At 40.5% G+C, this 25,337-nt stretch overlaps 1 long non-coding RNA gene across 1 annotated transcript in view; it reads left to right on the forward strand.

Annotated features, from left to right (window-relative positions):
• Positions 1 to 3,342: 3,342 nt before the first annotated feature.
• Positions 3,343 to 25,337, forward strand: part of LOC114694761 — a 37,557-nt gene continuing 15,562 nt past the window's right edge. Inside the window, exon 1 of the long non-coding RNA XR_003734752.2 lies at positions 3,343 to 3,637. This is a non-coding gene — a long non-coding RNA (uncharacterized LOC114694761). The remainder of the gene's footprint in view (positions 3,638 to 25,337) is intronic.

Here is a 25,337-nt window from a genome sequence, read left to right on the forward strand (position 1 = left end):
TGCCAGGCATGGGCAAAGCAGAGACTCCTGTGAGGAGGCAGCATGAGAAGTCCCAAGAGCTGCAGATGAAGGGGTCAAGAAAGGGATGACTTGTGTTCCGATCCTGATTCCCACAAAAAGGGCAAATCTAGCATAAGCAAGCAAATGCGTTATATCCCCCCACAGTGCTTTCAAAGAGAGCTCTCAGGGAGTGTCACTCCCCAAGGTTTGTCCCAACTAGAACTGTCTTTGCTTGAGTGCGAGTCCATTTCCCAGCTCTCTCCTGGATATAACAAGGCTGGCTGGCCCTTCTTCCAATCAGTTACTGCTGACTATGCATCACCCCACACTTTCTACACAGAAAGTCTGAAATTCTATGGCTCTAATAAACTTATTTTTAAAACAGTAATCTCCTGCCAAGTAGATTTGTGTTTTTATCCCTAACATGATTTAAAAAACAGAATAGCCTTATTCTAAATATGAGTGCATGCCATTGTAGAACATACTGATATCCCTTGTCTAAATAGTAATTTCCTGACATGCTTAAGGCTGAATCTGTTTTCAAAATCCCTTGTAAATTCAAATTATTTAATAATACATTAACTAAAACATTAAGGCATGTATTGGCATTTAATTTTAATGTGTTTATATATCATACCACCACCAAATAAATGTCATTTTCAATTAAGACAGAAACAGAAAATTAAGTAACATCCACACCTGCACAAGCACTTTGAGAAGTAACTTCCCTGACTGCTTACCTAAACTAGAAGACCACCCTCTGAATTTTCTACCCTGTTCTGTGATGATTTTTAATCCTTTTCTTTTGGACATGGTAACTGGCACTGGCCTCTCGGGTCATCCCTGAGAGATGAGCATTAAGTCACGTTTATTGTTGGTACCACCTCAACCCAATCAGGTCATCAGGCATCTGAGAATCACACCCACACATGTCATCCCACATCCCTGTGGGGTCCTTCTCAGTTCGCAACGCACCCTGCCCCTTGATTCTTCGAAACCTGTTGCCAGTTGCTTCTCCAGTTCCAGACACTCTGTTGTTCCACCATTAACCAGACCTACTGTGTGCTCTCCAAGTACTTCCTTCCTATGTACTTCATCTCTTTATTTCATATGCCTGTCAACATATTCTTTGTGACCTCTTCTAGACTGGACAGAAGCATCTGACTTTTACTTGTTTGCCAGTGACAAAATGTTAGAGGCTGTCAAGTGCCATCTAACTGAGTAGATTTTTCTTGATCCACTGAAGTTTGGCTGCTGTATGTCCAACTTCTGACAATGAGTGCTACCTTTTCTGGTCATGCTGCTGTATTTTGATTTATAAAGTAGGTATTAAATAATTGTTTCATTTTGTTTTGTTTTTATATCCTCAGATAACTGAAAATGGGAATGCAGTCATATTGTGTGCTTATACATGTCATATTTCTGTTATATTTATTACTTGTGTACATATGTCTTTGTCTGGATGGTTGTATGCCACAGGCATGCAGGTGCCTACAGAAGCCTGAAGAGGACATCAGAACCCCCTGGAACTGGAGTTATGGGTCATTGTGAGCAACCCAATATGAGTATTAGGAACTGAACCCAGGTCCTCTGCAAGAGTAAGTGTTCTTAACTGCTAAGCCATCTCTCCAGCCCAAAGCATGCAATATTTCTAAATTTGTCAAGGCAAGCATCATTTTCCTGTACAGGCTATAAACAAGCATATTAGTTTGTCTCTGCTTCCCAAACATCAGAAATTTCCCATTACACAGATAAGCATTCTCAGACTTTATCACTAAAAAAATTCTCCTGCTTCAAATGACAGACTTGCTTCTCATGTGCTAGAAATTTACTTTGAACTTTATCTTAAAAATAAATACAAATGTACTTAATGAAGTCTCTGCTTCCTTAAGCATGTGTATATACTTGTAGTATATACAATGGATACATATGTGGCATTTTACAACTGGGAACAGCTCACTATCAAGCAGTTTGTTGGGCAAGGTAGTACATGCTTGTAGCCTCATTATTTGCAAAGCTGAGGCAGGAGGATCATGTAAGCCAGGTTCAAGAGTAGCTGAGGAACATAGTAAGATATTTTGCAAAAATCTGTTAATAGTTGACTCTTTGTTTTCATAGATCCCTCCCTCATGCACTCACATGCTAGTCAAGGGTTCTCAACCTGTGGGTTGTGACTCCCTTGGGAGCTCTAACCATTTTTATGCAATAGTGACCCAAGACCATCAGAAAACACAGATATTCACACTATGATTCATAACTGTAGCAAAATTACAGTTATGAAGTAGCAAGGAAAATAATTTTACGGTTGGAGGTCACCACAACATGAGGAACTGTTAAAGAGTCGAGGCATTAGGAAGGTTGAGAACCACTGCTCTAATCTGAATATATATGTAGGCCAAGATTAATAACTTTCAGAAGACAATTTTATCATGTTGTCAATTGTGTTAACACAAATATGACTGACCAGCTTCACTTCCTTTGGCTTCCTTTAAAAACTACCTTATTTTTTTTTCCTATGAGTTCATGATGAAACAGCACAGTTATATTTCCATGAGAATGTTGTGAAGTTAAACAGCTTTCTTTCGTCAATATTTTTTTAAAAGAAAACAGCAATTCTCAGCTTCCTAAAATAAAATGAAATGGTATGATTTCTATTCCTACGTTCACTGAAGTAAATACACCTAATCTATATACTAAGCTTCAACATACATCCATATCCATAATTAGGAATATCAATGTCAATACAAACTTATTTTATTTTTATTTATTTACTTTCATCTCTGCCCCATACCTTTCAAAAGAAAAATAATCATAAAATACTTAAAGGTCATATTGCTGACTTGATACTTTTTAGTGCCTAGTAATTAGGAAATTTTAGGTCAATTAAGGTTTCTAAGCAGACAATAGTATCCAAAGATACTATTCTAATGAGAATTTGACAACCCTTTTCACAAAAGGCTTAAAATAAAAAAAGTGCCGACTGACCACAAAGCGTATCTCTTAAAAAGGAAGAAGCAGTTTTCATTTATTGTACAGTCAAGTTTTACAAGGCAGGAGTATGAAAAGAAGCTTGTCAGTGTGGTGGTGTAGGAAGGAAGGAAGGACACTCGTCAGAAGGCAGACTTCAAATTAGGGGACCGCAGTCCCAGAAGACTCCACACATCCTTGTTGGCCTCATGATGTCCTTGCATGTTGGACACAGCCCCTTTGCAGGAAACAGGAGAAGAGAGGGACAAAAGCCCCTTTGAAAAGCATGATCAAGGGGTCCCCAGAGGATTCCCGAGCTCTCGAAACAAGCTTCATGGCAACAGCTTGACTCTGCTTCCTGCTTTGGCGTAGGCTGCTAGAATATGAATGAGTTGTGTGGCACTGGGGCTGTTTGCAAGTTCATGCTAAAATTTGATTCCCCAATCCAAGAATACCGTTGATGCAGAATTAAATCAGTATCGTCTTTTAAAGTGCCCTACAAAAGAGCTTGGTAATTAGAGCAATGAGCACCTTTGCCCTGACAAGTGGTTCTATGCAGGAAGACACAGCTCAGACCCCATCATCCCTCCTGGGAGAAGCAGGAGATCTCTCTCACCAGGGTCATACCATCAGGCATTGTCATGCATTACGTAAGGAAATCCCTTCTCAGGTGAGAAATCCATCATCCATGCTATATTATTATTATGTTGTTTACCATTTATTTGAGTTTTTTTTTTTAATGAAGCGTGTCTTCTTCATTGTTGGATAATTCTCTTTCCATTCCTAGCAGTTTGGGTATGCTTTTCTTCCATGAGGGACATACCTTAAACATAAACCTGATGACATATATAATCTGTAGAAAATGTATGAAGCAGCCTAAAATTGTTTTATATAAAATGTAATACAGGTACCCACAAAGGTGTCCTATGGCACTTCTGATGTGTGGCTATCACTGCTAACTTCCTCGAGTCTGTGTCTAGCCATTGTCAGACACACCAATTAACAATGCCTTAGAGAGAAAGTGACATGTAGTTTTGCTTTTAAAAGCTAATGACCAGTCGCTTGCTTATTCTTTATTACAGAGGTCAGCTTAAGCACCCTTCTTGTTCATCAGTCCCCAGCACCATCTAGTCCATAAGGAATTGTCCATAATGACTTTTCACAGCACCAACTTGACACAGCTCATAAACCAGATTCACCTTCTTCTCTATTTAGTAACTGTAGTGTTGATCACGTGGCTTCGAATCTTTAATCTCCACTCCCCATTTAATCAAATGTATTATATATTTAATTTTTAAATTATACTTATTTGTTAGTAGCATGTGGAGGTCAGGGAATAAATTGTGGGAGTCAGTTCTCTCCTTCCACCAATTTGAATCTCAGAAATGGAACTCAGGGCTTGGCAGCAAGCACCTTTTCTGGGTAAGTCATCTCACCAGTTTGTTTGTTGTTTTTTTTTTTGTTGTTTTTTTTTTTTTTTGATTCTTTGTTAAGTTAGTTACTAAAATAGAACAACTTCTTTTGAATAGCACTGGGAAGCTAGTGATGGCAGACATTCACTACTAGTCCCTCATAATAGAATGTATCCTGCAACCTGCCCTTGCCTGGAAAAGAGAGCCATATGTATTCAAGAGCATGAGTTCCACTGGATAGTGCTCTTGCCTGGTTGACAATAAGGCACACCCACAGCTTCATTCAGGGCTGTACTATGCTATTTTAAAGCGTGTTTACATGACACATGGTGTCATCAGTCCTGGAACATAGCTGAGAAACCAAGAGACAAACCAAGTACTTCTGTTTGTGGACAAGTTCATATGTCACATGAAACATGTCCTGAGCTTTTGTCCTCTAATGGTTGACTAGAGACTTTCTTCTTTGGACATTAACTAAATATAAATTTTAATTCCAAATACTGTTCTGCAACATAGACCTGGGGGGAACTTACCAAGACATTATGCAAAGTGAGTGTTTCGTTAATGAGTGTGGGTTCCAGCTGCAGCCTACAGAAGACTAATCATCACCATCTGGCAAAGTTTTCCTTCTCAGAAGAAGTGTGGGCAGGTTTTCTTAGATGGCCTCTTTAAAGAAATGCCTATCCTAGTCCCCAGTGGCATAAGTGTGTCTTCTTACAGAATGAAATGGATTCTGCAAATGGAGTGAGTGTTGCATTGGTTGACTTTAAAACAAGGTTCCTCTGGACTCTTTGAGCAGGCCCTATGTTTGGTTGTTTTTGCTCTGTGTTCTTTGGCGGGGCCCTTCCACCAAGCTTCCAAATAAGTCACACATGGAACTTACTCTTACTTACAAATGCATGGTCTTAGTTTGGCTTATTTCTAACCAGCTTTTCTTAACTTAAATTATCCCATCTACCTTTTGCCTCTGACTTTTTTCTTTTCTACTTCTGTAATCTTACTTTCACTCTTACTCCATGGATGGCTGTATGGCTGGCCCCTAGCATCCTCCTCTCCTTGTTCTCTTGCTCTTTCTTCCTTCTTCTCACATTTCCCCTTCTATTTATTCTGTCTGCCTGACAGCCCTGCCTATCCTTTCTCCTGCCTTGCTATTGGCCAGTTCTTTATTAGACCATCAGATGTTTTAAACAGGCATAGTAACACAGCTTCACAGAGTTAAAGCAGATGAAATATAAAAGAATGCAGCACATCTTTGCATCATTAAACAAATGTTCCACAATATAAACAAATGTAACACACCTTAAAATAATATTCTACAACAAGGCCCAATATGAGCCTTACAAAGCAGGCTAATTTTTTGTCAGGTAGCAAAAGAGGTAAAGAAAGGAGTGGTCCAAGAGGTCTGAATTAGGAGGACATGGGCACCATGAGGAAAATGCAGGGGGCTTTTGGAGCAGAGAGCAAACCCAGTTGGTGATTTTATGCCTTGCACTGCAAAGATAGATTGTGCTAACTGAATAAGCCTGAAAATTCTTCGAGAGACACTCTACATGAGCCCACCCTGGCAGATCCGAAGCTGAGAAGCCATCTAAACAAAGAGACTCCGAAGGCTTCTGATCTACAGAATTATGGACATTGCCTGAAGCCCACAGGGTTGTCATAATTTGTTATGGCAGCAATAAAAAGCAGACACTACCACCATCCTCTGTGGGGAAAAAGAAAATAGGGCTTCCTTCACTCTCCTTGGAACAGCTGGAGGGTGCTAGACCCTGTGTAGAATTGCATAGAATTCTGGCTTTTTTTCCCCTCCCTCTGTGTGTTGGCCTCAGAGATTACATTATGTCTCTGTGTAAATATGAAAAGTTCACATACAGTGCTGTGTATCTATCTGCTTTTTTTGTCTAAGAAGATAAACAAAACTTAATGCAAGGGTGTGTTAGCAGGTCAGCAAGGAGTGAGTTTGAGATGGTTGGGTTGTTTAAGAGAGCATTCTGCAACATGGCTTTTCCTTTGGCATGTTTAATGGCTGTGTTTAAGATGATACTTTTGAAATAAAATTCCCCCCCCAATGATGACTTGAGCCCTGTCACTCAATGGAGAGAATCTGCAGAACCTGTTGAATTATTTGCAATTTGTATTCTCTAGTGTCATTTTTTGGGTTTTTTTTTTGTTGTTGTTTTGTTTTGTTTTGTTTTGTTTTGTTTTGTTTTGTTGTTTTGTTTTTTTGCTTCTACCAGAAAGGAAAGAAAAGATGATGCTCTGTTTGAAATGCTAAAGGAGCACAAGTTGCTTTGTTACAATAAAACTAAATGTGTCTACAAAGTGGGGTAGGGGTGGGAGAGCTAACACAGGAAGGCTACTCGAGGAGGAATAGCAGAAATGAAGATTCTAATCTAACCAGTGAAGATTCTAATCTAACCAGTCAGAAGTGGAGAGCTGTCCAGGTGTTCAAGGGAATGGGCAGTATTCTGGGCCCTTCAACTCCAATGCCTAAAGGCAGAAAAGTTAAAACAACCTAGGAAGTGTGGAGGCCACTAGCAGGGTGCATCTGTCTGTACAGATAATTAAGAATCTGTGAGAAAACGTTCTTTTTAGGAAAAAAGGATATACAATCTTGTTCTTTACAATATATACTTTTAATGGTTTCTTTTTAAGGAATTTTTTCTGATTCAGAATTTAGGGTAAGCATCTTTTTAAGATCCACATAGAAATGCCTTTGTTTAAGGTACTGCTTGGCAGTGTGTGTGGGGGGTGGACTGTATATATAGTCTGACATATCCCTTACTATACAAGGAACATTTCCCCATTTCTTGGTGATTTGTGTCAGTTTACCAATATCTCCCACTTTCACCAGATCTCATACCCAAAATCATTCTCCTTCTCCCAGGTGTGTAGACATGCCCCTTTTCATCCAGTATAAACTAAATGACCCCTACCACATGCTTACATATTCTTTTCCCAACTGAAGACAGTTAGGAATGACCAGACCAGGGTCTCTTCCTCAGGGAAATTTAAAAGATGCAATATGGCAGAGCCAGCACACTCAGCTAACCAGACTCACTCAGTGGGCATCCCAAGTCTCCAAGAGAAACCCAGAGACTGGAAGACAGGAATCCACAGAGATTCAGGGAAGGGAAAACCCAGACTCAGACTTCCTGAGAAGTACTGTATCACTGCTTAACTTTGTATTTCACCTTTAAAGCAGAGCTAAAAGTGTAGAAATGGTAGAGGGTTACTGCAGTGAGTAAATCCAATAAGTGAAAACACAGATAGAAAAGCAGGGAGCATTACAAATTTCATAGGCACGGGGCTTACTATAATCAAGAAGAAAAAAAAAATCACTCAGAAGCCATTGGCCTGTGCTTTCTTGATACTATTGGTTCTCAAGTTAATCCAGCATCCTAGGAGCTGCGGTTTGTTTTGCTTCTCTGTGTTATTAAGTTATTAGTGTAAGTTTACACCTGTCAATACAGATTTAAGGCAGTAAAGCCACCCACTACAAATATTGCAGGATTCAAGGACACATGGATGAGATGTTGAAACAAACTGCTTAGTGTGTACTGATACAATTTGCTTTACTTATATGAAAAGATAAATATGTGAGTCATGAAAAAAAATGTGATTTCCCCTCCTACTTCTCGCACAAATTCTGAAGATGTTTTCAGTGCCAGAAGTCTCCACTAATGGGGACTTGTGCTGCATGTGGATGCTACAGAAGGCAAGACAGCATTGCATTCCCTAGCTGAAAGCAGTCTGAATGCAGATCTGCGCATGCTTTGCAAGCACACACCCTCAGATCCTTCCAGCATTTTATAGCCAACAGCCTCAGCATTGCAGAGACATAAAAAAGGATTCATGTGCTTGGGACCAAGCTGTTATACTAACAGAAAGTAGGAGATGAATCCTTCTGACAAGAGCCATTCAAGACAATAGACAGGAGAATAATAGCCAGGGTTTGCCTCTATGGACAACATTCCCTTCCCACCAACATCCCCCAATGCAGGCCTCATCCTCTCTTGACTGGATAATTACAATAGATGCCTAACTACCTTCCCCTTCAGCTCTTCAAACACTTATAAAATAATGTCTCTACCACATATCACCTTAAACAAAATTACTTGTTTTTTTGCTTAGTAATTTTGATGACAGACAATGAATTCAGTTTTAACTCAGTTAAGCATTAAAACAAATGAAATCCCACAGACACATAAGCTTTACTGCCTTAAATCTGACCTCTGCCCATCGCCTTCCTCAGCCCCTTCTCTGACTTCTACTTTAACAAATAACTAGTTGTCCTGAAGTACTTACTGGTATGCTCACAATCTGCTCTGGTTCAAAAGCCTTCTTCTTACCAGGTGTCTTTCCTTTTGAGCCGCTTTCCAAAGCCCCTACTAGATGCAAGTCTAGATTCCTAATACCTGCTCATATTTCAGAATGAAAATGATATAAAAAAAAAAAATCTTTCCTGCTCCTACCAACCCTTGCCCCAATTTCAACAGGCAGAACATATGGGTTCCTCCCTGTGTCGCTTCTAAATTCCCTGTAGACCTCTACCCACTCTCCTATGAGTCAGGAGATACCTTTCTTTCTGTGTCTGTAATTATATCAAAATACAATGAGGCAGAAGCCATACTTCTTTTTTTTTTCTCCAGAGCTTTCTTCAAGGCTATTAAAACCCTGTTAGAAAACCTTACAAACACAACCACAAATGCTAAGCAGCAGGATACAGAGGTGTGCTCAAAGGTGTGTGCACTTTGCCTAGGGTACACTGAAAGTCCAGCAAAGTCACTTAGTACGGTGAAAAGTTGTAATGTCGAGTCAACCTCACTCGGTAACCTGACTCTTCCTTCTCTTATCTCTGAGAGCACACAGGCATCCATTCATAATGGAGGCATTAATATCTTCCTCCCAGGGTGGTTGTATAAAGAGCAGATGAGCAATGTGATGATTCTACACAATCACTGCTGAGAAAATGTCCAATTTTGACCCCTTTTCCTAATTATACATGCTAAACCAGGTCAGTATCACTTCTGAAAGGGGCAGAATTTGAACTTGGCCTAGAGTAGCAAGAAGAATTTAGACTGACAGACATTGATAAAAAGTGTCATCCATGTGGAGAAATCATTTGAGCAAAGGCAGCAGACCTCTTTAAAAGTTTCCCCAGATGTACCTGGGATCCAGCCTTCAGATGCCATATTGCTCCCACAACTATCCCTCTTAGCCATGTAAGAGAAACTAACTGCATTTGAATGTAATCCAGCTTCAAAACAAAAGACGATTGCCTATTATGCCAGAAATGTAAAATATTAGCTGTGGTATTTAGAAAACCTTGTCTGTACTGTAAATGTCTCCCCCCAAACTGGTGTGGATACCTGCTGCTTGGATCACTCTTTTGCACTGAAGTACATAATATACTAGCAGAGCTGGCAAAGTATCTGCCAACATCCAAACACACACAGGGTTCCTAATAGTTTCCATGTGGGCATGGTTGCAGAGCTAACAGCGCAGCCTAGAGCAATCTCATTTACTTTTATGGTTAAGTATTCAAGAAGCATCTTTTTTTTTTTTTTTAAGATCTGATTGTTTTTGTGGCTAAGGCCAGTATAGCTTGGAAAACAATTTACAATGATTACAAGGATGTGGAAAGTAGTTATATTTTCCACCAAATCTGGTAGCTCAATTATTCTACCAATATTAATAGCCCTTAGTGGCATTTGGTGGATAATAGTTCCAATCCAATCACCCACTTCTGCTAGAAAACAGCCAGTACTCTCCAAATGGAGAGTCTGAACTGGAAGCTGATTACAAACCCGGGCCTTGGTGCTGACAGCATCCAGCACCGGCTTGCTGTCACCAAGGAAGGGTGCTGCTGGCAGGCTGATCTACTATCACTTCAATGCCAGTTCATTTCGTTTCAGGTCGGCTGCAAGGTCTATACTGTCAGAAAACCAAAGCAACTGATTCCTTTGTACTGCTGCTGAGATAAGTGGAACAATGTGTAATTTGGTTTCAGTACAAAAATAATTGAAGTCCTTAGGAAAAGACTAAAATGGATAAAGATACAGAGGACAGTTTTCACAATACCTTGAACACAGTAAAGAGGCTGTGAAGAGAACCATAAAGAGTTGAAATGAGAAACCCAAAGATAAGAGCAGGAAGTAAAAAAGTGCAATGTTGCTTACTCATATAGACACCACTCACGTTCCCTTTTTGCCATACACGGATGAATGCAGCTGAGTGGTACTAGGATTCCCAGCTTACACTCTGGAATCCTGTATTCAAATTTACTCACAGCATCCACAGTTGTTCCTTTTGAATGGTAAGTCAGATTCTAGCACCCCTCTGAACATACACATACACACACACACAAACACACACACACACACACACACATACACACACACACAAACACACACACACACACACACACACACACACACACACACACAACAAAAGGCAAAAAAAACATTTCAAATTACTTCCAACTGCAACAATAAAATTCAAAGTCTTCACCAAGGCCCACAGATCTCATGGTAACTTTCAGGCCTCACCCCCACCACCCTCCTTGAGCCTGTTCCAGCCAAGGTACTCCCAGAAGTCCTCCTAAGACCCTGCCAGAGGGTTTATATGGGCTATCTCTTCCCCATCTACTACCTGCAGGCTTTGCCTCCATGTAGGCCTCTGCTCAGGTGTGACCTCCTCAGAGAGACTTTGACCAGCCACCTGCAATACAGAGGCTCTCTCACAGCTCACCCCCTTCCCCGCTTCAGTGGCCCTCTCTAGTCATCATGATTTCGCATTGGGTGATTTGTCTGTCTGTTTGCTGGGTTATTTGTTTTGCCATTAGAATAAGCTGAAAGATAAAGATGCTGATCGTGGTATCTTGAACACTAGGTGCCACACAGTAGATATTCAGAGGCTGTTGGGGAATGTTGGGATGATAGGAAGGGGAAAGTTTCCTTGTCTTGTTGCTTGAATGCTTGTGTCTTTGTTGCTTAGATAACTAAAGGTATATGCTGTTTGAACAGTAACAACTTATCTATCTCTCTTCCTACTGTTAGGAAAATTAGGAGCAGGGAAAATACACCAACTATGAAACCAAAGGACCACAATGTAAATCTCATCATCTTCATGCTTTGTAGCATTTTGACTTTGGACAGTGTTTTGACCTTCCTATTGAATTTTACAGTTGCTCAAACTTTAAATATTCACAAGTATAGGAAAGGTGATAGAGATAGCTCGAAAAAAATTATTAGGAGAATTAAATTAGCTACTTTCTATTATTTATTAGATAAAATGCATAATTGATAGAAAGTATAAATAGTATTGATAATCAATGCTAATAGAATTAGTATAAATATTTACTATTGTACATATTGTTATTAACATACATACATTTATTAATACACATGCTAACACTCCAACCACCTATCAGCCCTGTAGCCCAACATGGGCTAGCAGTGCACCTGTGACATGCAAAAAGATGAGCGATTGCAGATGACAGAGGAAACCAATAATGAGCAAACAAATGAAGTCAGATAAAAACACTGAAGTGTCAGCACAGCGTGCAAATAATATGAGTTTTGTAATTGCCATTATAAAACTTTATTACAGTGTGAAGTTCTGAGGCTTCCCTTTCTAACAAAGTGAATTAGTTTGGAGACAATTCAAATGAAGAACTCTGATAAAGAGTAAGTCAACTGAAATGAAGTGGGCCAGATGAAGGGTGTCATAGAGAATGCCTGCAGGTGAAAGGGTTCTCTGGGAGGCTGGGGACCTGAATGGCCTGGGTTTCACTGGCGAGGTCCTCAGGAAGCTCTCCACTAATTCACAGTAACTAGAGTTTCTATATTTGTAGAAGAAATAGAAGAGAAAGCCCCATAAATAGGCACACGGCTTCTCTGTGGCCATCTTCCTTGCTGCTCTGGAGCCACAATCAAATCCTAGGGAGAGAAGAATGAAGGAGACAGTAAAAATCACCCACCAGCCAACAGAGCTGAGTAAAATACAAGCAGGGGAATCCTGTTCATGTTTATCACCACTCTATATGAACTCTCTCTGAGTCTTTTCCATCAAACACATTGCTCTGCCCTGCAGAGAGGGCGTCAATACCTTTGAGTTGCTGCAAGATGTGATGTCTTAGGCTAGACACCATCATAAGTGTTATCATGTTTTTATCAGTACAATGATCCTGGTAAACCTTTATATCCCCACAATTCCCATATTCCAAAGGAAACAAACTATAGAGAGTATTAGAGACAGAATATCATTTATTCCCAATTCCATAGAAACAGAAATAAGCCATTTCTTGCATTTGTGTTCTAGAGATTTGCAATTTACAGTGTTTTCATGAGAAAGCCACAAAGTTGATCTCTACATACCTTGAGAGACAAAAAAATACAATATTGTTGATCTTACTAGACAAGAGAAGCTGAATCCCAGAGCAATCTCATGATTTATCTGTTATTCCATAGCCCTGCGGCAGAGCTGAGACTTGGGCTCACTTCCCTAATTCTGAAAACCAAATTCCTTCCCATGAAATGATTTCCCACCTAAACAATGAGTCATATGGCACAACAAAACCACTGATACCTCCATCTCAAGGACTCACTTGTCACTCAGATAAAAGATCAAAGCAGGTACTCTGGGTACATGGTTATTCAGGGACTCAGGCTACATTCAACCTTAAATTGGAAATCCTCTGCACCCAGGAAAAGGGGAAAGAAATAGACACAATCCTAAACGCAAAAAGGGCTACATAGCCATGTCATATTAAGTACTTCATTTGAAAAGCAGAGTATGAACTTCAATTGATACCTAGTTGCCTTACCACAGCCTACTAACACAGCCAAGATGAAATAAGTAATGACCATGAGATAATGTTCTTAAGCCACAAGCTAGCTTAGATAGTTTTACATAGTCACAAGCAAGGATCAAATACTATTTTAAAATAACATTTGCTGCTCCTCTGTGTTAATCTGAAGCATACAAACAATAAGGAACAGTTGCAAGAGAGGAGCCAAGGGATGGAACTCAGTTGATATGTAGAGTGCTTGCCTAGCATGCCCCAAGCCCTGGGCTAGATTACCAGCACTGTGTAAAATCAGGTTTGGTGGCAGATGCCTAGAATCTCAGTATTCAGGAGGTGGGGCAGGAAGCTTAGAGGTCATCTTTAGCTACATGAGTCCTGATCTGGAAAAAAGGGAGAGAAGGGAAGATTGAAGGAGCAGAAAAATGAATGAATATTTGTGCCCCAAGGATATGTATTCTTATCCTTCAGGAAGTATGAGGTCACCTGGGATGCCCAGTTTTGTTTTTGCTTTCTTTAATGTATACTACCATGACCCAGATCCAGCAATTTTTAAGTAAGCCAGAAGTCTACAGACCATATTTTATGAAACCCTGATATAGAACTACAGTCATTTCATGACGAGTGATTATGCGTATAATTACAGCGAGATGTGAGGTTGGCAAGAAGAAGAAGAAATGTATTCAGCATCCAACAGCCTCATCACCAACCCCTGCAGAAGTCAGCTTTGAAGGAGCAGGAAGTGTATGTAGTTACAGATTTTCCACAGTCGAGTACATATCCACTCCCACAAAGAGCTGGTTTTGCCATCCAGCTTTTATTTTCTGGTATCCTTGACACTGGAAAGAACTGGCCCTTCATGAAGACTACACTGACTTCAAATGACAGGCATTCCCCATAAGCACAGAAGAAGAAAAGATAAACTGAGTAAATCTAAGACCTAGGAAAAATAATATCTGTAATTATTAACTTCTGTTTTATGTGTAACATTAAGTCCCGATAAGTAGGGAGAAACTGAGGTAGACATCCCGGGCTGCACTCAAGCCCTGAGGCAGTTTGTTGCTCATCAGCTTTGTTTAACATGACACCTGACTTTCCCTGCAAAAGAACTAACAAATCACTTCTCTGATCAGGTGGCTTCAAGAAGCCTTCAAACTCTTTAAGCTCAATTCTGTGTCCCAGAAATCTTCGTGATGTTATCAGCAGTGATCCTGAGGAATTCAAGAACAGGCAGTCAAAGGAGGTCATTTGAAACATTTTCCACTTTGGGAATCCTTAAAAGAGATTTTTATTGGAAAGAAAAAGGAAAGTCAAAACAGCTAGAGTTTAGAATGCTTGGCTTCACCCTGATTGCCAGGTTTTGCAATTGTTTATTGAACTGGGTGGAGTAAAAGAAAGACAGACAGCTGGAGAGCATCTGGAGGTGAGCTGGGAGGAAAAGGTGAAACCAGTGTGATTGATTAAATATAGCAGGGCCTGTGAACTACGGGGGCAGCAGGGAATGACAGTCTTCATACAACAGAATGGCCACCCTCCCAGGAGGGATGGGGAGTCTCCTCCATGGTGCCTTAGATAAAGCTCCAGTTCCGAGAGAACCAAGGAGAGGGAGATCTTGGCTCAGCGGTTAAGAATACTGACTGCTCTTTCAAAGGTCCTGAGTTCAATACCCAGCAACCATCTGTAATGAGATGGCTCACAACCATCCGTAATGAAATCTGGTGCCCTCTTCTGACCTGCAGGCATATATGCAGGCAGAACACTGTATACATGGTAAATAAATAAATCTAAAAAAAAAAAAAAAAAAGACATAAACACCCTCCACAGGTCCCTGGGAATCTGCCAGGGCTCCAACACAGTGGATCCAAATTATTGCCCAGGAGCTTCCAAGTCCCCAAGCAAGAAGGCTCTCCACAATCCCAGCACTCATGGCCATCATCATCCTACCATCTTCCCGGCCCTGGCTACATGACTGTCCCACCAACTTACTTTCCTGCTGCTCTGTGTCCCTGTGTCCCAGAGGACCTGAGCTACCCAGCTCACCAAGCTTCTTTGACAAGTAACTTTCAGATCCTCACCTGCAAGGCACAGCAGGTTATTCATTTATCACAGGCACTCCCACCCTCCAGGTCACGTTCCAGAGCCACCTTTATCCATCTTCTTTACACCCCTACATCTATAGTATATCTAGCTACATGGGCTGGACCTCTCACCACTCCACTTCCCAGCTGCCCTGTCACCCCAGATTCAGACATTGCTACTGCTTACCTGGACACGTTCTGGTCTACTCTGGACCCCAGGGTCCCCCTACTCCTATGGTTCCTTCAAACCTTTCAAACTCAGCCTGGATCATTTGGTAAATAAATAACCTATAACATTTAGTCCCCGGATAAGCATGCTGCTTGCTGATGGCATTAATGACCCTGGCTCTTTACCTCTCCCCTTTTAACCCCTGTTCTTTGTCATGTGACTCTGCAAGTCCCTTCCACACTGCCTCCAGGGTTACCCATGAGATTTGTCTGGCCAGTAAGATGATTTCGCTATAAAGTAATGTGCATAACTGGCCCTGCTTATTCTTCCCCTCAATATTATGAGAATATGTATGAGAGGAAAAAAACATATATCTCTGTAGCAGGGTCTTTGCTGTTGTTCCCTTTGGGGGCAGGGGCCAAGTAGGCACAGAGTCAAACCACACAGACTCAGGAAGAATGTCAAAACAAGCTCAGTTTATTCAGGAAGAGGCAAGCCTTATATACCCTCCACCCCACCCTGGGGGGAGGCCTGATGAATATGCATCAGCTGGTATGACATAGCTTCCTCTCATTGGTACAGGTCATCTCCAGATCATGTTTCAGCTGCTGTTGCTAAGACCATCAGGCAGACCCAGGCAGGCTCTCAGAAAGTATCTTTTTTACTTGTTTGGGCCTTCTGACCCTCAAGCCTGTTAGGGATGAGTCATCCCACATATCTCTGACTATATCAGACTTGGGAAAGAGCTAAGGGAACTTGGGAGTTACAGCAGGAGCCATTTGAAACCAGTCAGAAGTTCAACACCAGGCATGGTGAGCCCAGCAATAACCAAAACAATCCATTTATGTCCAGCCTAAACTTCTAAGCCATAGACTAAATAAATACTTATTGCTTTAAGCCACTAATTCATGAGATCTTTTCTTTTCTTCCATCTGGTTTTTGTTTGTTTGTTTGTTTATCTATTCTGGTCTATTCTCTTCTCTTTGTGCTAGGTATTGAATGCAGGACCTTGTAGGAATTAGGCAAGCACTTGACCACTGAGCTACAGTCCCAGCCTCATGGAACTGTATATAATGAAGCATTATATTGTCATATGACCCATATGAAAATATACAGTACACCCAGAGAGTTCAAAGGACAGTCATAGAGCCCTGTTTTACCAGAACTCAACTTTCCTCTTCTTCTCATTGCTTGTCTCTATGGGAAGTGTAACTCCACCCTGGATGAGAGGAGAAGACTCCTGCAGGCTGGAAACAGTGTGCACAGGAAGCCAGCTGTGACTCAGTGTCTTGAAGCTGGCAGGAACCAGTGACAGAGGGAGCTGGCTTCAGTAACAGTTGACATGTTGTCATCTAGACTCTCAGCCCAAGAAAATGAACACAAAGACTGTTTCTATGCCAGACAAGTTGTTGATATACAACAGAAGATATTTGATGAGAATTGTGGGGAAAAAGAGGAAATCAGCTGGTACTTGGAAATATTGGTCCACAGCATATTTTAATTTCTTTCCCTAAACTCAATACAAGTTGTGTGGGAAAAAAAAGTTCCTAATCCAATTCTCCTTTGAGATATCAATGGAAGAAAATCTAAATGATAAAGTCTGTGGACAGGAAAAATGACTTAATCTCAGTTTTCTAAGAATATAGATTGCCCCTGCAGTCTCTGTGAGTCCCTATGAGCCCTGTTTAGTTCTTCTAGTGTCCTTGACCCATGGGAGCATATTATTAATTATTATATGTCCAGCTTTTAAAAGTTGTAAAAGACAAGGTCGGCACTCATGAAAAATAAAAAGGAAAGAAGGGAGAGAGGGAGACGGGGGAAATGAAAAGATGCATAAATACTGCGGGTTAACATTCCATTAACATTGAGTCCATCAAATACATTGTATTTGGTTCGTCATTCATGGGTTAATAGAAAATTTTTTAATTAATAATATCACATGTCTTATAAAAATATTTAATATTCATAAAATATTTCAATCCAAAGTTTTGCTATGTTTTTAATCTGGTGAGTAATTCATTTTCTAAGTTTCCATAGTCTGCTACATACATACAGATCCAATCAAAGAATATAAAAGAATCCATCTAGCTATCCTGCATATATTCTCTTGTCTATATAACTAAAGAGTTAGATAACAAGATGATTTTTATAGTTTCTTCTCTCTCTCTCTCTCTCTCTCTCTCTCTCTCTCTCTCTCTCTCTCTCTGTGTGTGTGTGTGTGTGTGTGTGTGTGTGTGTGTGTGTGTGTGTGTGTTGTGTGTCCATAGAGGCCAGAATATAGCATTTGATCCCCTTAGCTGGGGTTAGACATAGCTGTGAGCTGCCCAGTTTGTGTGCTGGGACCAAATCCAGGTCCTCTGCAATGGTAGCAAGGTCTCTCAACTGCTGTGCCATGTCTTCAGCCCCATGGTTGCTTTCTAAATTCTGAAATTAGTGATAATTAGAAAAACCACCATTTTGGCTTCAATTTTTCTCCCAAGAAATGAAATTTCCTAACTACAGAAAAGCCCCACAGCTGGGTGTTCGAGCGGCTATGTTTGCATGCACAGGCTTGATGAGGAGAAGTCAGCTAGAATTACAAAATCCTGATTCAAAGATATCCATCTGCCAACATTAATTTTGAATGTGAAAATGAGATGCCTTTGGCAGGAGCCTAATAAAGCATTCTATGGCCAGGAGCCCCAACCCCTACAAAGGCAAGATCTGCTATGCGCAACAGCTACAGCCACGGAAAGATGAAATGCCCTTGGCCTCTTGAATAATTAAGCTGCCTGATTTTCTGTAGGTTTTCCTGGAATAAGCATAAATGAGGACCCAAGATGGCATTAACAAAACCTCCTCATCTCTCTCCTGATTCATCTACATCACAGTGGGTGTGTTGGTCAAGGTCCCTTTGTTTATAAGTAACAGGAACTGTTTCAGCAAGGTTTAAATAAATACAGCTTTTATAATGAGATGATGGTATCTTGTAGAATCTGGGTCAGAGATGCAGCCAGGCACCAATAACAGTAAAAGTGTTTACTAAAAGCCAGCAAGACCCTCTTGGTTCTTTCTCTCAGACTGTAGCCTCTACTTTTCTCTGTTCTGTGCTTCTGCCTCAGGTTCCTCTCCCTACAGACCTGATAGTTATATCAATGCCCGTGGCCATCACTCAACCTCCACATTTACATCATCTCCATCTTAACTGCAGGCAGAGGCTGCACCTAACTACTCTCAAAACCCATTATAAACTCCTGGACCAGAAGTTTAGATTCTGATTAGCCCAGATTGAGCCAAGAAACCCTTCTGTTCGTATCAACAGTGAGTCAGTGAGCAGTTGCTTCTGCAGTAGAAACTTGGTTATAAGGGGTTCACCTATGAGTCAAAACAAGACAAACACAAGAAAGTGAAATCATTGCTGGGTACTCTATAGGAATCCACTGTAGGTCAATCCAAAAGGATGGAAATTAAGTTCTGATGTTTCTCAACAGGCATCTGAAGACAATCTAATCCCACTAACAAGCCAGCTATTATTCAGAAAGCTGAAGCTATTCAACTGGTTTGGGTTAGACTGACCCTTGCCAATATTATTGTACACCACCGAATCCTGACCAGGCTGAACATCACTCAGCCTTTCAAGAGGGGAAGGAGGAAGGCAATGTCTGTAGCTACTTTAACAAAATACCACGAACTTAGTGGCTTTAAACCAGACCGTTCCAATGCTTTTTAATTCTATGGATCAGAAGACAAATGTGGGTCTTCCTGGGTAAAAACCCAAGGTGTCTTTAGGGTTAAGCACTTTTCTTTAGGTCCTAGAAAACATTTCCTGGCTCACAGCCACTTCTTGTTTTAAAACCAAGAATAGTATATGTCCCTGGCCATTTTTCTATAATAAGGTCTCTTTTTTTTCTGGCCAAAGTTGCCCTACTTTACAGACATGTATGTCTAGATTGCATGCACTGAGGTGGCCAAGATATTCTCTCCTATGGAAGGTGATTTCATTACATATAAGAAGTCATTTTACCATATAAAATGACATATTCCAAGATTCCAGGAGTTAGAACATGAGTATCTTTGGAGGGTCTACTGACTTAATATGTTCCAATAGTCTTCTCTTTCAGATGATTTTTTTCTCTCATTTACCTACATATCATAATTATTTCCCAGCTTTTTTATCCAGTGATCACTTCTTAGTGAAAATGTGTAATCCATGTACACATGGGGGAGGGAGAATGAAGTTTTTAACCTTAACTACAAAGGCACTGTCCAGATTTTATTTCAACACTACCAACAGGTAAAGGCACTTACCACAAGTGCAGCGAATTCGACTCTTCCGTGTAAGCTGGTAACTCAAAGAACGTCATACCACAACCTAAACTATTGACTGAACTATTTTTTTTAAGTTGAAACTATTCACCACCACCACACCCCATGCAATGTGCTTCTGCCCTCCCTCTCTTACCCACACACTGTGAATTACCTTTATTTGCATCCCAAATAACCACTCTGAATTTTCTACTGGGGTGTTCATTGTAGCCCCCTCACAATCTCCCACTGTCTTTGATGTTCCCCTGGCTTGTTTTTGATACTCAGGCCAACTGCTCCCATTACCTTACTGGGGCTCCATCTCTCTCCTCAAGCATCCCCCCTCCTCTCCTGCTGACTCCCTCTGCTACTTCTTGCTCCATATGTGCTACTTCTCACTTTCCATTTAGCTGCAGACAGCAAGAGTCTAGGGAAAGCTGCTTATCAACATCCCTCTTGTCAGCACGCGGTCCTCTGCCCGAACAGAACCAAAGTCATTTCAGGCCTTCTCCTACCAGTCTCCAGAATTTTATCACCCTGCTGTGGCACCTCCTGAATTCTCCCCTGCAAGGTTCCAATCTCAGATGAACTGTCTTCTTCCTCTCCATTTCTATTTCTGTATCATGGGAGGTCTTAGTATCTCTCACGGATTAAAATATGCAAGAGAACTCCCTATGCCAGGTGTATACTGTAAGTCACCGAGTAGAAATCATTGCCTGGACTTTTTGCCTTATGAATGTGTAGGGCTTATAATAAGATTTGGGAAGATATTTAGAATGGTGAATAGAACATGGAACTTCAGACCATGAGGCCCGTGCTTAATGGTAGAAACTAGCTCTACCATTAAGACTTTCTTTGAAAAAAAAAAAATGCTTTGTTTGATCTCAGGCTTGGCCCTCATCAAAATATTGGTTTATGAATTGTAATTCCTAGTTCTAATTATTTTTGCTACACACACAAACACACACACATTCAGTGACAGAAATAACTGCCACTTAATTATGCTTGTGGGCTCTGTGGCTCAGTAATTCAAAAAGGGTCACAAATCTATGCGAAAGAGGAGGCAGAAAGATTGTAAGAGCTAGATGTGGTAGATGACTCTGAAGAAAGAGTGTCTTCCAGACACAGCAGGACCGATGTACATGTGAACCAACAGAGACTGAGACATCGTGCACAAGATCTGCACAAGTTCAAGGCAGACAAAAATCCCACCACCACTAACAAGGGGACGTGGACACAAAGCTCCACCCCCAACCAAAAAACTATTTGCAACTGATACCAGCTGGGAAAGAAAATACGGGTTTTCTCCAATAGTTTCACTAGGAATGTCAACCACACTCCAGGGCAGGGCCTATGTCTATGAGTAATCTACCAATACAAAATGGATTTCCTTATCTCTCTGCACTTCTTGTTTTTATTTGTTTTGGTTTTGTTTTAACCTCATTAATTTTCTTCTTTAATTTTTTTAATTTTTTAGTTTGTTTTGATTTTTACAGTTTTAGTATTATTGCTTTTCATGCTTTTTTGTAGAGAGAGAAAGAAACATAAAGTCGAGTAGATAGGGATGTGGGTAAGATCTAGGAGGAACTGAAAGAGGGTAGAGAACATGGTCAAAATATATTGTATCAAAAAATTAATAACTTTTAAAAAGAATGGTTTTCTCTACCCATAGATTCAAGGTTGAGAGGCCTAATCCCTAGCCAGAGATTTGAGCATGGAAAGTCTAATTTGTGAATGGGGAGTGTTACTATAAAAGCAGAAAGAAGCTCAGACAGAATCTGAGCAAGCACCATAGTAGCTCACTCTGTTGTCTTCTTTGACTCCAAAATGCTCCTCCCATCAATATTTCAACTCAAGTCTTGAGTGTGATTCCAAGTCCTGAGTATGATTTCTAATACCAGAAGTAGGTTGTGGGACCTTAGACCCTATGATAGCTTCAGGATGATCTGTGTTCCTGGGCTATTGACAACACGTTCATTACTCTGTAATATGTATGTATCTTCCAAAAGGTAAGAGAAATACATTTTATCTCATAATAAGTAAGTAGCTGATTGTTGACTATAATCACATCACATATGGATAAAAGGTTCTGCCTCATCTCCTCTTAGACCCATGAAGAATGAACCTAGTAAGTTAAAAAGATTATGGCTTTCACTGTGTCCTGTAATTGCCCAGAACCAAGTCCCATGACCTTAAGAGCAATAAAGACATGAGGAATACACTTTTATCTACTGTATATTGTGTATAAAACTAAGACTTTCATACACCTATCTCATGAGTCCTCATAGTAACCTGAACTAGTGCCTATTAATCTTATTTCTGTTTTACTAATGAGGAAAAGAAACACTCCAAGAGTTGTGGAATGTCACCAGTTGATAAAAGAGTGACATTTCAATCCCAGCCATCAGAAAGCCATGTTCTCAACCCTATGTCAATCTGTCTTACACACTAAGAGAGTTTACAACCCCCTGCTCTTACCGCAGCTGACTAGAACAGAAAAATAGCACTGAATGAGGTGCTCTCAGCAAGTCAGAGCACAATACAAATTGTTCCTCTTCTCTAGGCCAAGCTATTGTCAAGATGAGATATACAGAAAAGGAAGAATAAGCAAATACCACAAGTCATAATGCTACCCAAAAAATTCCATCAGACCTTCAACATCCCAGAGAGATGCACAATATTTTCAAGAATATACAAATTCATAAATTACCTTTCAGCATGTAGCTTTCCTCATAAATTGTGGCTATGCATGGCCCCATAAATGGAATTGCTTTCTTCCTGAGCAGAGTGTAGACAAACCGAGATGAAGTAGTGCTTTTCAATAACCAAGTAACTCACTCCACCCATAGCTCCAAACAGAATGAAATCCAGACCACAGCACAGCTCCCAATCCCCAGTGAATCATGGGATAGTCCTAGATTTTAAATAGTTAAACCTGTAAATTGACCCATTAATTCCCAAGATTCATTTGGTATGTTTATAGCCAAATGAGAAAGGCAATCACTGATAGGAGCTCAAAGGTAAGATCTTTCCCAGTCCTATTCTGAAGGACTTATCCACACCTCACCTGCTTGCAGAACTCTGGTACATACACCCATCTCTATATCTGAATTACATCCCTACAGGTACTTGCCTTCCTCTGGGTCTCAAGGATTCTTCATCAAAGGAGCTTTGGACTCCATGAAAAAACACACAGAGCTTTTTACACCTTTTACCAAGTTGGGTAAAGGGAGCTCAGTTTACTGTTAATTACAGATGCTTTCTGTCATAATGGGCCAGATTTTCAAAAGAGTCTCAACTGCAAAGCTCCCAAATGCCATACACAAACCTGGTAATGGTCCATGCAAATTGAATACTTAGTGGGTCTGTGTGCATTCTGTTCCAAGGACTGCCTTTGAAAATTTAGCCTGGTAACTCCAAAGCATTCATAGCATCATAATCTGTCATCATTAGTAACAATGCTTGACTTGGTGCTCAACATTCTTATTAACCATGCAATTATGAATACAGACAATGTTTAATCACTTTTGCGAAAATACAGCTGTGTTGTTGGGGACCCGTCACTTACTGTTCACTAATGATTGATTTTTTTTCCTAACCATCTAGATTGTTTTCATGAGAACAGCAGATTAACTATAAAGACTATATTATTGGTCATTAAAGAATATTAAAATGGAAAACCTCTACAAGATGTGTCCTGTCTTGCTGCATTCACATGGCTGAAACATTCTTGCCAAGGTTCAGGAGGAAAGGCAAAAAAAAAAGATATTTTCCTATCCTGGCAAGGAGAATGGACTAAATAGAGATGGAGTGGAAAGAGAAATTTTAAAAAAAAAAGTCTTCTATTGATATAATAAGACATCTATCACATTTTACAATGGCAGTAATTTACTCTAAATAACTACTTCAGCTATTGTCCGGCTTATATTAAAGATGGCTAAATGGTAGATATCCATCAATTTGATGGAGTTTTTAATAATGGGCTATTTTGAAAACATATAGCTGTTCCTCCATGTCTCCTCCTGCCCTGGAAAACTAATTCCCTTCCTTCACTTTACATTCATGTAGAGATGAGTCAGAGTGCTCTTCTGTTCTATCAAACGTTTCCTGGATGTACTGTGATCAAACGCTTCCATCTTCTGCCTACCTATAAAGATAATGTTTCAAAAATCTGTTAGAGAATTGGAAAAATCTGCTTGCTCAATGTCGCATCCTCCCTGGATTTCTGTATTCTCACCTCAGACTCACTGTACTCACATCTGAGACTAATCTGAACCCATGTCCAAGGCTCACTACACTCATTCCCGTGGACCACTGTATTCATGCCTGAGGTTCACCATATTCACAACCTGAGTCTTGCTGCCTCACTGGCACCAGTGTGCAAGGATTACCTGCAATCATGTCTGAGGCTCGTTGATCTTAGGCCCAGGGCTCACTGCATTCATGCTAGAGGCTCTTTCCTTGCTTATTTATTCAACAACTTCCAGGATTGATATTTGAACAAGGAGATTTTGAAAGCTACAACTCCTATAACATTCACGCCACTACTGCATCAGCAGGGCCCATCTAGCTTGTAGCTCACAAGGGTCACAGCTGAGGAAATTGTCAAAACTGTTCTCTACTGGTAGCATAAATAGAAACTTCTAGCTCTCTGAAAGCTAGTCAAGTTGGAACAAGCTTGATTTTGCCATGTCCTGTGACTCAAGTATGTGGTGTCTTCAGCAATAGGGTCTTAGCATCAAATTCCCCAAAGTAACCACAGGCAATGCCCTCTAATGTTTGAAAGGGGTCTATGGACTCAGCCGGCCAATAATTCAATGAGAGGTAACCTGTCACTGGGCCTTTCATTTGATAGCTTGTGTTGTCTGGGAGAGACATTGTCTCCCAGTTATAGAGTAACTTCATTTAAACTTCATATATATATATATAATGTGTGTAAATATCTTAAGCAGCTTCTATAGAGTAGCTTTCTTTTGGGGGATATTATTTTAAGGTGTGTTACTTTTGTTTATGTTGCATTTGTTTAACTCTGTGAAGGTGTGGTACTTTGCCTGTCTAAAACACCTGATGGTCTAATAAAGAACTGAACAGCCAATAGCGAGGCAGGAGAGAGCATAGTTGGGGCTGGCAGGCAGGGAAAATATATAGAAGAAGAAGAAATTTGGGAGGAAAGTAATAGGCAGAGAAGGAGGAAGACTCCAGGGGGCCAGCCACCCAGCTTCACAGCAAGCCATGGAGCAAGAGTAAGATTAACAGTAAGAGAACAGGAAAATCCCAGAGGCAAAAGGTAGATGGGATAAGTTAAGGAAAGCTGGTAAGAAGCAAGCCAAGCTAAGGTCAGGCATTTATAATTAAGAATTAGCCTCCATGTGTGATTTATTTGGGAGCTGGGTGGTTACTCCCCCCTGCCAAAAAATAAAACAACAACAACCCATTTCCATCTGGCTCTTTCTAAGGTCTTCAAGTGTTAGTTTTCCCTTCCACATACTCCCTCCACTATCCTGCCCTCCCACCACCAACACCACTTGACCCTTCTTGCTCCATTATTCAACTCTCTTCCTTCACACCACTTGCATTCTACCCTTGAAACCCGCATTCATAGTCTCTTACTAGTTTCC

Source organism: Peromyscus leucopus, chromosome 19 (genome assembly GCF_004664715.2).
Source record: "Peromyscus leucopus breed LL Stock chromosome 19, UCI_PerLeu_2.1, whole genome shotgun sequence".
In the NCBI taxonomy this organism is placed as follows: Eukaryota; Metazoa; Chordata; class Mammalia; order Rodentia; family Cricetidae; genus Peromyscus; species Peromyscus leucopus.